Raw genomic sequence first — 15,427 nt, 5'->3', positions numbered from 1 at the left:
ATTAGTTCTCATCTCGTGGCGGTACTAATATTACCAGTCCGGGGCCGGATCAGGTCAAATGTTGGGGGAAGTGGCAAAATTTCAAAAGGGTACTGATTTTCCTCCAAAAGACATCAAAGCCAAAGTCTTTCAATTTGTGGCAATGGAACGTGCGCGGACTAGAAGCCAACGCCGACTAAATAAATATTAAACTGCTAGCATCTACGAAACTGCCAGATATAAAATGTCTTCATGAAACAAACCCGAACGGCATTACAAGGGTCCGTAATATTATAGGATATGATACAAAATATCTAAAACATGGCTTCCTCACCGCTAAGAGCCATGCGACCTGGAAATTGAAGCAATTAAAATCCACATACAGAATCTCACTGTAGTCATCTTCACCATATATGAAAGAACTGATGTATACAATTCTACAATGGAAGACGTAACTAAAATAACAAATAACCTCGACGAATGTGTAATAATATGCGGGAATTTCAAAGCCCACAAAGAACTATAGAGAAGTATAAAGCTGACTAAAGAGGCATGACTATCGAAAAATGGCCTAAACATACAGCATGGTCATCATAAATAGCGCGGCTCCAACACCAGTATCGACCATATTACAGGTTAAACTCAGATACAGACCTGTCACTTTGTGCACCCAAAATAGCATAAATAAACGATTGCAAGTCGATGATACTGATACTAAGGGAGCGACCACTTTTCCATAAAAGTACAACACAAAGCCACCACCACTACCACCTCCTATCGATACGTCACTCCCGTCAAGGTGGGCTGCGAACAAGCAAACTGGAAACAGCTTAGGGGAAACAATCGGCATCAGACTAATATACAATCAGGACACCGACATCCTTAATGACAACCTAATCGAAACCCTAGTCATATTAGCAAAAGCTGCAATACCCCAAATAAAAGGATCAATTGACAAACCATCCATGCTGTGGTTTAATAAAGAATGTCAAGTAACGACTAAATATTTATAATAAAAAAAAGCCCAAAGAACTAAAAATGCCGTTGACTTCACAACTGACAAAGAAGAAAACGCAGCTAAAACCATAATTCAAGTAGCAAACACAAAATCCCAGAGAGAGAGAGAGAGAGACAGACCACTGCTCAAAATTGTATTTCAACACTAACTCGACGGGGTGGGTATGGCAACGCAATAAATAAATGAGAGGAAAAACGAGTCGACTACCCCGAAGATACTTGGAAATAATAACAAAACTAAAGTAGTCCAATCAGTGTTGTATTAAGAGTAACTGGCGCCCGGGTCGACGATCAAGGCCAAAAGGAGATTCTGGCCCCTAAATAACTTTGGCGCATATGGTTTTGGCACTGCAAGATATCTGGCACCCGTCCCCCCACCCCATTTGTAAGCTACTGAATCTAGAACGAGTATCAACGATAAAATTAAATACGTCTTTAAAAGCCACAAAAAAATGAATAAGGCATTTACAATGGTATTTACTTGCCTGGGAACACTAGCAGTCCATTGAACCTACGATTTGTAAAAGCCGAATGGTCCAAGGCCTTAAACGGCAATGCCTTCTCCTGCATTCCCTGAAGAAGTTATACTAGGCCACGAGATACAGAAAAATGTACCCAACAACCTCGTAATAGTGTTATGAAATAATTTTCGTCATAACTTAAGAAAAGGCGTCACTCCTAACGGTGCAGATGCGTCTACATCTTGGGGAAAATGGCGATGAGAGGTACGTAATCGCTGTAAGGAAAAACAGAGTCCTCTGATTCTCGATGAACGAATGTTATTTAAATAATTGATATATTTAGAGATACATCTATAAAACTTTATATTTTAAAATACATGAAATACATATAAAATTACACTTTTCCTTCGAGCTTACCAACTTCATACATTTGTATAATTTCTGCCTTTTAGAATACAATACAGCTAATTAGATCTCGACTAAATTCATGATAGCCAAAGAGTATACAATTCAATAGCTGTGATATAATGCAACAATCGTTTTGAATAAATGTATTTTCCTAAATTTAACATAGAATACTAATTTGGAATAGGTTACTGAAACATCATTCTTTTATTACTTCAAAAGTCTTTTATTTCCAAATTAAATCTAAACATGAAGTTTGTAGCGAATTCGTCATTTCCGATGGTATATACCATAAACACAAACGAATATAAATTCTTTGAAACGATTAAACATTCCATTACATTATAATATAAAATAGAAAGAACTCACAAAAATGTTACACAAATATCAAGACTAGATTGAAATTTGTCGTGAAAATGTCAACATTAAAAAGTCCTTATACTTTAAAGAAGTTTACGAACACAGACGATTCTTACTTGTAAGAAAAGAAAGAGTCCTCTAATTCTCGATAGAGGAATTGATTTTGCGCAAGCTTGCTCTGAATTTATACGCAGTACTTCTGTACGTCCATTTCGAATCAGAACAAGGCTCTCGTCCTTTCCCACGGGAAACGCGTGAATCATCTAGCGTGCTAATCCAGTAGGAAATTAGAAATTTACCTGTTCAGCAGCTTCCCACCAAGTCTAAAATTTGCTGACCTTTGGATACTAGAGAAATGTATTTTATGGGGTTTTGCACTTGCTTGTAAAAGCAAAATCTTTATTAAAATAGTATACAGTAGTAGTACAGAAATAGATCAAATTAATCTCAATATATTTTAGTGGGAAATTACTTTCAATATAATTTAATGAAAAATTACTTTTAATACAATTTATAGAAAACTTCAATCTTAATACTTTTACTCAAAAATTCTGACCTAATATAGTAATTGACCTTAATAAGAAAATCTGGGACACAGACAAAATCCCGAAAAGTTCGAAAAATAAGAGACTTTCTTAGGTATGTTACTCAGTGAAGTGCAAATCGCGACCAACATCAAAGAACTCATAAAACGGTACAATCGAGATGTCAACTTGTTCCGCAACCTTGGAGGGGCTAACTTTTGGGCCATCTCCCTCCTCATGAAACTGTTAAGAGTCAAACTTAACTATCACATTTAGTTAAATGCTAGACGAAACTTCATTTTGGCCACAAACATCCAAAGTTCACCCTGAATCACTTGGGCCTTTATCCAACACAACAGTGCCATCTTCCGGCAACTCACCTCCCGCACCAAGTCCAGACATGTCAAATCGTAAACATGTGATGCATACAGAAATGGTCGTGTAGTTTCTCCTGTGTCCCAGTAAATAAACAGTTCACGGTGCGCACAAAGAGATCCCCGAAATGGGTGCTCTTTAAGGCACATTAATTAAGGGTAAAATCTTGTTAAGTGCTGGCTCTATCCCCCATGGTTAAACGACCGCACACGTTAATGATGCAAGCTCATTCAGGGAGCGATTCGCGCAGCCTTCCTACAATCCTTGGTATCCGACGAATAAAAAAAAAAGCACACCCAATATGATAACTCAGGCCAGATATAAACGTAAACAAATATGGCAATTCCATTTCTTTTAAAATTGAACTCGATGAAAAGTTGATCCCTTCCCACATCCTAATTCCGGGAAATGAAAAAGTTGACACCGAGGCGAAAAGCAACCTCAACGAACTCGTTCTCAAAAACTTTGCCTACAGCGTCACAGAAATAAATAACACCGTCCGCCCTTCTGATCAATAACGCAGCCATTTATATACTATCAGTACTACTAATCACCTGCTATAGATTAAATGCTAGTTATCCCGATATAATAAAATATGACGTCTAACCATGCTATCTTTAATTTGTTAAGAGTTAAGTCCCTTACGTTCACCATGAAACAATTGTCATTCGTAATATTTGCTCATTATCGTTACCATTTCAAAGGCAAGTGCAGAAACATGATGTGTTTAACTTTACAAATGTCGTTATCAACAATGAATTTTTGGAAAATGACGATTTATTAGAGTATGTGTAAAACAACACGAAATAAATTGATAACTCTATTTTTGAAACACCTTGAAAAATCAGGAAATTATTTGATATAGTCTGGTGAAAATCATTAAATTGTTAAGATCATACTCTTAGGGGTCATTTCTATAGTATGATGCGCCAGGTCGTCGGGTAAAACTGACGAGAGCGAAAACCATGAGGAGGAGATATAGCGTCCCCTTCTGAGCGTGAAGCGGGTAAGAACCATTACACCCAGCCGGGGGTGTCAAGTTCTTACTATTGATGACCGTTCCTCTGCTTCCCTAAGTGGAGAGTTGGAGGAAGGGGACGCATTCTAAGTGGTTTTCCTCTATACAAACAAACGAAAATTAATAAATGATAGTAAAGCAGGAATTCCAAAGACGCGGCCAGCGTATTGTGACCGAAAAACAATTGGTGTCACAAGATGTCGAGAGATAACCAAGGTAGTGCAGGACATGGGCCAGCGAAAATGTCCTCAGGGTGGTTGGAGTTTGAGACCCCTGGTATAAAAAGTGTGGCTACTAAAGTAGATAACTTCCATTACTAGTAATAACTGAATATAACAAACTGGGAAACTTCTACAATTTATAATATGCAATACATTTATTGATGAAAGTGCTTTAAGCGGCCCATTTCTTCGTCTTTCAGAAACATTCTAATGTAACAAAAACCCCTTACAACATTAAATTACATACATGAACTATTCATTTTACAGTATTCATTCCATTTATGCCGTTCTTCATTTGCGTAAACATCCATATAAGTCACTTCAGATAAACCCAAGCAACCTAACCTTGATGATGGTTAACAAACCTTCTGATAAACTGGTAACTAGTGAGTACGTATTAGTGCAGTTGTAATTTGTGGTAATGTTTATATTGGCAATGAGTGTCATCGAAAAGGAGAAAACCGCTGAGAACTTCCTCAAGCTTTGCACGTCCTAGAATAAATATAACTAAATTTAACTAAACAAATGTAATAGAAAATGTATAACTCTTGATCAACAGGACAGAAAAGTAAAGAGAAAAAAATCTTTTTTCTATTACCCACTCTCTAAGTATTATACAACCTGATCAACACTTAACAAGCTGTAACATCTAGGCTGTCATTATTACATTTACAACGGGTAATTAACGAATGACTAGGAAAGTTCAGATCAGGGTCAGCTAATGCATACAACATTGTTACAGAAGCTATTCAGCTTATTGTATATTCAAAGAAATTTAGGATTCTACTCGATTTTTCCGTGACTAACAGCTCTCTGCCCGTTGGATAGTTTTATAGTTTTGCCCTTCCTCTGGGTTTATCGTTGAAAATCATTCCAGATGATCAAAAGTGCAAATATAGGATATCTGCTTCCAGTACTACACGACTTCTTTGATCTATGCCTAATTATGCAAGTGATAAGTACAAAACGGACTTCATTCTTTTATGATTATATGACAAGAGAAATCATTATTGATATAGCTGATACAGATGGAGTAAAGAAACGCATGTGATCAACAATGAGTATTCAGATATATAGGCAGAAAAAGAGACGTATATGCACACGCAATGTATATTTATCTTGTTTCTGATGCACGTATGAATATTTAGAAGTATCGATTAAACTGTTTCCTCTTCTAGAGACTTGCACGTTTGACAACCTGGCGTTCCATTATGCAGTTAGTAAATGTACCTAAATGATCTTCACGGTATGATTATATATGGTGTTACAAATTTGCGAATAGACAAATTTTGTACTAGATTTCATTTAAATCGATATATGAAATATTTTTTTTTTTATCTTATCATAATTGTCAGTCCAACTGTTAGGAACAATAAGGCTTCCAACAGAAAACGATATTTTAGGGACAAAACTGTAATCTTAACAAATCTTGGTGAAAATAAATCCATATTTGTAATCTCTTGCTGCATGCACACTCATCCAAAACACCTGTTTACCACTCTTTTTCTTTGAACTGAAACAGTGTGGTTGCATAGTCTTTCCCTTCTGCTGCTTTCAATTAAGGTTGCTTTGCGCCTGTCGGCATGCAAGTCCGTTTAAAATCACTCTTAGTCTTCATTGCCTCCTTCCGCCTTCCAGCTGGTTGTTATGCCAAATCTATGCCCATTCGTCTATATTGCGTCGTCACTCCTTATCCTAACATCGAACAATGCAGTGGTTACATGCCCTGATCCAATAACTGAGCATCTTCGCTAACCAAGGTTCTGATATGATAACCCTATCTGCATAATTTATCATATCGGAACCTTGTCTAGCGTATATGATAGCAGTGAGTTTTAAATTTTCCTATCGGTCAGTTTGTTTTAATGTACTTGTTTACCAAAACATTACCAATGAAGATGACTCATGTTGACCGCATGATTTTTATGATCTTTATTTGGTTTTCGCGTCGCCGTTACTTCACGACACCAGCATGCTGATCCGGTTAGTCTTTTCAGGGCCCTAATTTTCGCCTAGAGAGGGCGTTCTTGGGTGAGAACGAAAGTCCTATTTGATGATTGTGTTGTGTTTGCCATATTTGTTTAAAGTGGGGTAGGGGCGGTACATGTACTGCTATGTTTTGCATGTGGGTGACATAAGGTGTGTAAGCTATAGATGTATATTTTCTTTCCTGGGTGCCATGTTATGTGTGCTATACTATGCGTGAATTGTAGATAAGTATGATTCACTTGGGTTCCAAGGTGGGGGATGGGTAGATTATTTCCCATGTATGGGGTTTGGGCATTGCACTTTTTTCTTCTTTTGGGTAGAGTATTTGGGATGGCAATTTCCTTTTGCTTTATTCCTAAGATAGACTTTAGACTCATCTTTTTACTTGGTGTTGTCTTTCCCGATGTTCATTCTGTTTTCGTTATTAGTTGTCATCTCCCATCTTCTTCCCTTGTGGGGTTCATTTTTGTCTCCCCAATAGCTTCGTTATTCTCTTCCCTGGTGGCCTCTAGACTTGTGATTTATCCGTATTGATCTTCGTTATTTATGTTCTTTGTCGCCTTGTTTGCCTCTTTTTCCAGCGTTATTGTTATCTGTGTTTCCTTCTCGTTACTGTTCATTTGTATTATTCATCTTATTAATTTTTAATAGGCTTTTCTTAATTTTCTTGATATTTTTCTTCTTGTAGTTATCCCTGAGTACCAAAAGTTGGGGGGTCATTATGTCTTATCTTTGTGTTTTTATTGTGTTTCCTTTTTTTGATAGCTAATTTAATTTTCATTATTTTCATTATTATTATTATTATTATTATTATTATTATATCCATTACCCTGTTCGCTTGATCTTCAGTATATCTCTTCGATATAGAGAATCTTGGAGGGTGGTGGTCTTAGTTATTATTAAGAACTATTTCTCAACGTGGCGGTACTAGTACTAGTCCCCTCTCGCTCGGGTCTGATTTATTTATACGTTTTCATCTTTATCGTTTTTTATTTCTGCATTGTGGCCATTTTGGGTCTATATTGACTGCTCGATGAACTATAATTAGGGTTATTATGTTTAAAGTGTGGGTTCTATTTGTTTATCTAATTTATATTCCCCCCGTTTCTTGACCTTCGTTCTGTCTCTTTGACATTGCGAATCTTAGGTTCATTAGGTTAAGTAAAAATGGGAGAGGTCTGTATTTTTGACATAGCGATTCTTACGGTTATTAAATTGGGGTGGCTCTATATATTGTTATTAAGAATTAGTTCTCATCTCGTGGCGGTACTAATATTACCAGTCCGGGGCCGGATCAGGTCAAGTGTTGGGGGAAGTGGCAAAATTTCAAAAGGGTACTGATTTTCCTCCAAAAGACATCAAAGCCAAAGTCTTTCAATTTGTGGCAATGGAACGTGCGCGGACTAGAAGCCAACGCCGACTAAATAAATATTAAACTGCTAGAATCTACGAAACTGCCAGATATAAAATGTCTTCATGAAACAAACCCGAACGGCATTACAAGGGTCCGTAATATTATAGGATATGATACAAAATATCTAAAACATGGCTTCCTCACCGCTAAGAGCCATGCGACCTGGAAATTGAAGCAATTAAAATCCACACACAGAATCTCACTGTAGTCATCTTCACCATATATGAAAGAACTGATGTATACAATTCTACAATGGAAGACGTAACTAAAATAACAAATAATCTCGACGAATGTGTAATAATATGCGGGAATTTCAAAACCCACAAAGAACTATAGAGAAGTATAAAGCTGACTAAAGAGGCATGACTATCGAAAAATGGCCTAAACATACAGCATGGTCATCATAAATAGCGCGGCTCCAACACCAGTATCGACCATATTACAGGTTAAACTCAGATACAGACCTGTCACTTTTGTGCACCCAAAATAGCATAAATAAACGATTGCAAGTCGATGATACTGATACTAAGGGAGCGACCACTTTTCCATAAAAGTACAACACAAAGCCACCACCACTACCACCTCCTATCGATACGTCACTCCCGTCAAGGTGGGCTGCGAACAAGCAAACTGGAAACAGCTTAGGGGAAACAATCGGCATCAGACTAATATACAATCAGGACACCGACATCCTTAATGACAACCTAATCGAAACCCTAGTTATATTAGCAAAAGCTGCAATACCCCAAATAAAAGGGTCAATTGACAAACCATCCATGCTGTGGTTTAATAAAGAATGTCATGTAACGACTAAATATTTATATAAAAAATAAGCCCAAAGAACTAAAAATGCCGTTGACTTCACAACTGACAAAGAAGAAAACGCAGCTTAAACCATAATTCAAGTAGCAAACACAAAATCCCAGAGAGAGAGAGAGAGAGAGAGACAGACCACTGCTCAAAATTGTATTTCAACACTAACTCGACGGGGTGGGTATGGCAACGCAATAAATAAATGAGAGGAAAAACGAGTCGACTACCCCGAAGATACTTGGAAATAATAACAAAACTAAAGTAGTCCAATCAGTGTTGTATTAAGAGTAACTGGCGCCCGGGTCGACGATCAAGGCCAAAAGGAGATTCTGGCCCCTAAATAACTTTGGCGCATATGGTTTTGGCACTGCAAGATATCTGGCACCCGTCCCCCCCCCCTCATTTGTAAGCTACTGAATCTAGAACGAGTATCAACGATAAAATTAAATACGTCTTTAAAAGCCACAAAAAAATGAATAAGGCATTTACAATGGTATTTACTTGTCTGGGAACACTAGCAGTCCATTGAACCTACGATTTGTAAAAGCCGAATGGTCCAAGGCCTTAAACGGCAATGCCTTCTCCTACATTCCCTGAAGAAGTTATACTAGGCCACGAGATACAGAAAAATGTACCCAACAACCTCGTAATAGTGTTATGAAATAATTTTCGTCATAACTTAAGAAAAGGCGTCACTCCTAACGGTGCAGATGCGTCTACATCTTGGGGAAAATGGCGATGAGAGGTACGTAATCGCTGTAAGGAAAAACAGAGTCCTCTGATTCTCGATGAACGAATGTTATTTAAATAATTGATATATTTAGAGATACATCTATAAAACTTTATATTTTAAAATACATGAAATACATATAAAATTACACTTTTCCTTCGAGCTTACCAACTTCATACATTTGTATAATTTCTGCCTTTTAGAATACAATACAGCTAATTAGATCTCGACTAAATTCATGATAGCCAAAGAGTATACAATTCAATAGCTGTGATATAATGCAACAATCGTTTTGAATAAATGTATTTTCCTAAATTTAACATAGAATACTAATTTGGAATAGGTTACTGAAACATCATTCTTTTATTACTTCAAAAGTCTTTTATTTCCAAATTAAATCTAAACATGAAGTTTGTAGCGAATTCGTCATTTCCGATGGTATATACCATAAACACAAACGAATATAAATTCTTTGAAACGATTAAACATTCCATTACATTATAATATAAAATAGAAAGAACTCACAAAAATGTTACACAAATATCAAGACTAGATTGAAATTTGTCGTGAAAATGTCAACATTAAAAAGTCCTTATACTTTAAAGAAGTTTACGAACATAGACGATTCTTACTTGTAAGAAAAGAAAGAGTCCTCTAATTCTCGATAGAGTAATTGATTTTGCGCAAGCTTGCTCTGAATTTATACGCAGTACTTCTGTACGTCCATTTCGAATCAGAACAAGGCTCTCGTCCTTTCCCACGGGAAACGCGTGAATCATCTAGCGTGCTAATCCAGTAGGAAATTAGAAATTTACCTGTTCAGCAGCTTCCCACCAAGTCTAAAATTTGCTGACCTTTGGATACTAGAGAAATGTATTTTATGGGGTTTTGCACTTGCTTGTAAAAGCAAAATCTTTATTAAAATAGTATACAGTAGTAGTACAGAAATAGATCAAATTAATCTCAATATATTTTAGTGGGAAATTACTTTCAATATAATTTAATGAAAAATTACTTTTAATACAATTTATAGAAAACTTCAATCTTAATACTTTTACTCAAAAATTCTGACCTAATATAGTAATTGACCTTAATAAGAAAATCTGGGACACAGACAAAATCCCGAAAAGTTCGAAAAATAAGAGACTTTCTTAGGTATGTTACTCAGTGAAGTGCAAATCGCGACCAACATCAAAGAACTCATAAAACGGTACAATCGAGATGTCAACTTGTTCCGCAACCTTGGAGGGGCTAACTTTTGGGCCATCTCCCTCCTCATGAAACTGTTAAGAGTCAAACTTAACTATCACATTTAGTTAAATGCTAGACGAAACTTCATTTTGGCCACAAACATCCAAAGTTCACCCTGAATCACTTGGGCCTTTATCCAACACAACAGTGCCATCTTCCGGCAACTCACCTCCCGCACCAAGTCCAGACATGTCAAATCGTAAACATGTGATGCATACAGAAATGGTCGTGTAGTTTCTCCTGTTTCCCAGCAAATAAACAGTTCACGGTGCGCACAAAGAGATCCCCGAAATGGGTGCTCTTTAAGGCACATTAATTAAGGGTAAAATCTTGTTAAGTGCTGGCTCTATCCCCCATGGTTAAACGACCGCACACGTTAATGATGCAAGCTCATTCAGGGAGCGATTCGCGCAGCCTTCCTACAATCCTTGGTATCCGACGAATAAAAAAAAAAGCACACCCAATATGATAACTCAGGCCAGATATAAACGTAAACAAATATGGCAATTCCATTTCTTTTAAAATTGAACTCGATGAAAAGTTGATCCCTTCCCACATCCTAATTCCGGGAAATGAAAAAGTTGACACCGAGGCGAAAAGCAACCTCAACGAACTCGTTCTCAAAAACTTTGCCTACAGCGTCACAGAAATAAATAACACCGTCCGCCCTTCTGATCAATAACGCAGCCATTTATATACTATCAGTACTACTAATCACCTGCTATAGATTAAATGCTAGTTATCCCGATATAATAAAATATGACGTCTAACCATGCTATCTTTAATTTGTTAAGAGTTAAGTCCCTTACGTTCACCATGAAACAATTGTCATTCGTAATATTTGCTCATTATCGTTACCATTTCAAAGGCAAGTGCAGAAACACGATGTGTTTAACTTTACAAATGTCGTTATCAACAATGAATTTTTGGAAAATGACGATTTATTAGAGTATGTGTAAAACAACACGAAATAAATTGATAACTCTATTTTTGAAACACCTTGAAAAATCAGGAAATTATTTGATATAGTCTGGTGAAAATCATTAAATTGTTAAGATCATACTCTTAGGGATCATTTCTATAGTATGATGCGCCAGGTCGTCGGGTAAAACTGACGAGAGCGAAAACCATGAGGAGGAGATATAGCGTCCCCTTCTGAGCGTGAAGCGGGTAAGAACCAGTACACCCAGCCGGGGGTGTCAAGTTCTTACTATTGATGACCGTTCCTCTGCTCCCTAAGTGGAGAGTTGGAGGAAGGGGACGCATTCTGAGTGGTTTTTCCTCTATACAAACAAACGAAAATTAATAAATGATAGTAAAGCAGGAATTCCAAAGACGCGGCCAGCGTATTGTGACCGAAAAACAATTGGTGTCACAAGATGTCGAGAGATAACCAAGGTAGTGCAGGACATGGGCCAGCGAAAATGTCCTCAGGGTGGTTGGAGTTTGAGACCCCTGGTGTAAAAAGTGTGGCTACTAAAGTAGATAACTTCCATTATTGGTAATAACTGAATATAACAAACTGGGAAACTTCTACAATTTATAATATGCAATACATTTATTGATGAAAGTGCTTTAAGCGGCCCATTTCTTCGTCTTTCAGAAACATTCTAATGTAACAAAAACCTCTTACAACATTAAATTACATACATGAACTATTCATTTTACAGTATTCATTCCATTTATGCCGTTCTTCATTTGCGTAAACATCCATATAAGTCACTTCAGATAAACCCAAGCGACCTAACCTTGATGATGGTTAACAAACCTTCTGATAAACTGGTAACTAGTGAGTACGTATTAGTGCAGTTGTAATTTGTGGTAATGTTTATATTGGCAATGAGTGTCATCGAAAAGGAGAAAACCGCTGAGAACTTCCTCAAGCTTTGCACGTGCTAGAATAAATATAACTAAATTTAACTAAACAAATGTAATAGAAAATGTATAACTCTTGATCAACAGGACAGAAAAGTAAAGAGAAAAAAATCTTTTTTCTATTACCCACTCTCTAAGTATTATACAACCTGATCAACACTTAACAAGCTGTAACATCTAGGCTGTCATTATTACATTTACAACGGGTAATTAACGAATGACTAGGAAAGTTCAGATCAGGGTCAGCTAATGCATACAACATTGTTACAGAAGCTATTCAGCTTATTGTATATTCAAAGAAATTTAGGATTCTACTCGATTTTTCCGTGACTAACAGCTCTCTGCCCGTTGGATAGTTTTATAGTTTTGCCCTTCCTCTGGGTTTATCGTTGAAAATCATTCCAGATGATCAAAAGTGCAAATATAGGATATCTGCTTCCAGTACTACACGACTTCTTTGATCTATGCCTAATTATGCAAGTGATAAGTACAAAACGGACTTCATTCTTTTATGATTATATGACAAGAGAAATCATTATTGATATAGCTGATACAGATGGAGTAAAGAAACGCATGTGATCAACAATGAGTATTCAGATATATAGGCAGAAAAAGAGACGTATATGCACACGCAATGTATATTTATCTTGTTTCTGATGCACGTATGAATATTTAGAAGTATCGATTAAACTGTTTCCTCTTCTAGAGACTTGCACGTTTGACAACCTGGCGTTCCATTATGCAGTTAGTAAATGTACCTAAATGATCTTCACGGTATGATTATATATGGTGTTACAAATTTGCGAATAGACAAATTTTGTACTAGATTTCATTTAAATCGATATATGAAATATTTTTTTTTTTATCTTATCATAATTGTCAGTCCAACTGTTAGGAACAATAAGGCTTCCAACAGAAAACGATATTTTAGGGACAAAACTGTAATCTTAACAAATCTTGGTGAAAATAAATCCATATTTGTAATCTCTTGCTGCATGCACACTCATCCAAAACACCTGTTTACCACTCTTTTTCTTTGAACTGAAACAGTGTGGTTGCATAGTCTTTCCCTTCTGCTGCTTTCAATTAAGGTTGCTTTGCGCCTGTCGGCATGCAAGTCCGTTTAAAATCACTCTTAGTCTTCATTGCCTCCTTCCGCCTTCCAGCTGGTTGTTATGCCAAATCTATGCCCATTCGTCTATATTGCGTCGTCACTCCTTATCCTAACATCGAACAATGCAGTGGTTACATGCCCTGATCCAATAACTGAGCATCTTCGCTAACCAAGGTTCTGATATGATAACCCTATCTGCATAATTTATCATATCGGAACCTTGTCTAGCGTATATGATAGCAGTGAGTTTTAAATTTTCCTATCGGTCAGTTTGTTTTAATGTACTTGTTTACCAAAACATTACCAATGAAGATGACTCATGTTGACCGCATGATTTTTATGATCTTTATTTGGTTTTCGCGTCGCCGTTACTTCACGACACCAGCATGCTGATCCGGTTAGTCTTTTCAGGGCCCTAATTTTCGCCTAGAGAGGGCGTTCTTGGGTGAGAACGAAAGTCCTATTTGATGATTGTGTTGTGTTTGCCATATTTGTTTAAAGTGGGGTAGGGGCGGTACATGTACTGCTATGTTTTGCATGTGGGTGACATAAGGTGTGTAAGCTATAGATGTATATTTTCTTTCCTGGGTGCCATGTTATGTGTGCTATACTATGCGTGAATTGTAGATAAGTATGATTCACTCGGGTTCCAAGGTGGGGGATGGGTAGATTATTTCCCATGTATGGGGTTTGGGCATTGCACTTTTTTCTTCTTTTGGGTAGAGTATTTGGGATGGCAATTTCCTTTTGCTTTATTCCTAAGATAGACTTTAGACTCATCTTTTTACTTGGTGTTGTCTTTCCCGATGTTCATTCTGTTTTCGTTATTAGTTGTCATCTCCCATCTTCTTCCCTTGTGGGGTTCATTTTTGTCTCCCCAATAGCTTCGTTATTCTCTTCCCTGGTGGCCTCTAGACTTGTGATTTATCCGTATTGATCTTCGTTATTTATGTTCTTTGTCGCCTTGTTTGCCTCTTTTTCCAGCGTTATTGTTATCTGTGTTTCCTTCTCGTTACTGTTCATTTGTATTATTCATCTTATTAATTTTTAATAGGCTTTTCTTAATTTTCTTGATATTTTTCTTCTTGTAGTTATCCCTGAGTACCAAAAGTTGGGGGGTCATTATGTCTTATCTTTGTGTTTTTATTGTGTTTCCTTTTTTTGATAGCTAATTTAATTTTCATTATTTTCATTATTATTATTATTATTATTATTATATCCATTACCCTGTTCGCTTGATCTTCAGTATATCTCTTCGATATAGAGAATCTTGGAGGGTGGTGGTCTTAGTTATTATTAAGAACTATTTCTCAACGTGGCGGTACTAGTACTAGTCCCCTCTCGCTCGGGTCTGATTTATTTATACGTTTTCATCTTTATCGTTTTTTATTTCTGCATTGTGGCCATTTTGGGTCTATATTGACTGCTCGATGAACTATAATTAGGGTTATTATGTTTAAAGTGTGGGTTCTATTTGTTTATCTAATTTATATTCCCCCCGTTTCTTGACCTTCGTTCTGTCTCTTTGACATTGCGAATCTTAGGTTCATTAGGTTAAGTAAAAATGGGAGAGGTCTGTATTTTTGACATAGCGATTCTTACGGTTATTAAATTGGGGTGGCTCTATATATTGTTATTAAGAATTAGTTCTCATCTCGTGGCGGTACTAATATTACCAGTCCGGGGCCGGATCAGGTCAAGTGTTGGGGGAAGTGGCAAAATTTCAAAAGGGTACTGATTTTCCTCCAAAAGACATCAAAGCCAAAGTCTTTCAATTTGTGGCAATGGAACGTGCGCGGACTAGAAGCCAACGCCGACTAAATAAATATTAAACTGCTAGAATCTACGAAACTGCCAGATATAAAATGTCTTCATGAAACA

General features: G+C 36.8%; 2 non-coding genes across 2 annotated transcripts; both read left to right on the top strand.

Annotated features, from left to right (window-relative positions):
• Positions 1-4,010: 4,010 nt before the first annotated feature.
• On the top strand, positions 4,011-4,234 carry LOC149786853 (small nucleolar RNA U3). Its single transcript, XR_016425306.1, has one exon. It is a non-coding gene; the product is annotated as a small nucleolar RNA U3 (small nucleolar RNA).
• A 7,376-nt stretch (positions 4,235-11,610) lies between these two features.
• On the top strand, positions 11,611-11,833 carry LOC149786852 (small nucleolar RNA U3). Its single transcript, XR_016425290.1, has one exon. It is a non-coding gene; the product is annotated as a small nucleolar RNA U3 (small nucleolar RNA).
• Positions 11,834-15,427: the final 3,594 nt, after the last annotated feature.

Source organism: Sinohyriopsis cumingii, chromosome 12 (genome assembly GCF_028554795.1).
Source record: "Sinohyriopsis cumingii isolate HCF-2022 chromosome 12, ASM2855479v2, whole genome shotgun sequence".
Classification (NCBI taxonomy): domain Eukaryota; kingdom Metazoa; phylum Mollusca; class Bivalvia; order Unionida; family Unionidae; genus Sinohyriopsis; species Sinohyriopsis cumingii.
The sequence above is the reverse complement of the archived record's forward strand: the minus strand, read 5'-3'. Positions and strand labels throughout refer to the sequence as shown.